Here is an 846-nt window from a genome sequence, read left to right as displayed (position 1 = left end):
CCTAAAAACTAGAGCCACTTTGAAAAAGAGTGCAGTCAGCAGCCCCACCTCCTCCCCTCCGCTTCCCCGGGTGCCCTCTTCCCATTCGCTAACAGACCCGATACTCGTTTGTGTGAAATGTGACAGCTTTGCTATTAAACTCTGGCAAAAGTTGGATCCATTTGGTTTTCTCAAAGATTAATGTCCACGGGGATGCCAAGTTGTGGGGCCTTTCTCTTTTTGTGCTAAATTGCTTGATCATATGTATTGCTAGATTCAGGGCACTAGCCACTATTCAAGATGGATTGGCGAAGCGGGAGCCAAAACCTGCTCGGTGAATTATATAACGTGGCAGGTTTTTCCCCACCTAGGTTCTGCAAATAGATTACTTCCAAGCAGGTTGTTTAACTAAATTGCCACAGGAGCAAATTGAAGAGAAGAATATTTAAAGCACGGTTTTCCCAACTGATTTCCATCTCAGTATTTGCAGCTCCAGAGAAAACCATTAACGCAAATATTCTGAATACTTGGGAATTTCTTGGATGTAAATGTATGTATTTCTTTGCACTCACCTCTCCCTGACCTGTGGTTTCTATTCAAAGTAAAGCATTCTAAAACCCACAAAGACATTTTTTTTCCCTTACCTGACTTGGTCTTCATTGTTTCAGTCCCGCCAAGGATGCTAGATTGTAACCTGCAGTATTGGAAAGAAGTTCCCAAGAGTTTCATCTATATCGAGGGGCACCTGGGTGACTCAGTTGGTTAAGCACTGGACTCGTGATTTCTGCTCGGGTCATGATCTGGGCAGTTTGTGAGTTCATGCCCACCATTGGGGCTCGGCGCTGACAGTGTGGAGCTTGCTTGGGA

This window comes from Lynx rufus, unplaced genomic scaffold (genome assembly GCF_022079265.1).
Source record: "Lynx rufus isolate CCGP_SWC_20201006 ecotype Redwood Valley unplaced genomic scaffold, mLynRuf1.p SCAF_5, whole genome shotgun sequence".
Taxonomy (NCBI): Eukaryota; Metazoa; Chordata; class Mammalia; order Carnivora; family Felidae; genus Lynx; species Lynx rufus.
This window is presented reverse-complemented; position numbering follows the sequence as displayed.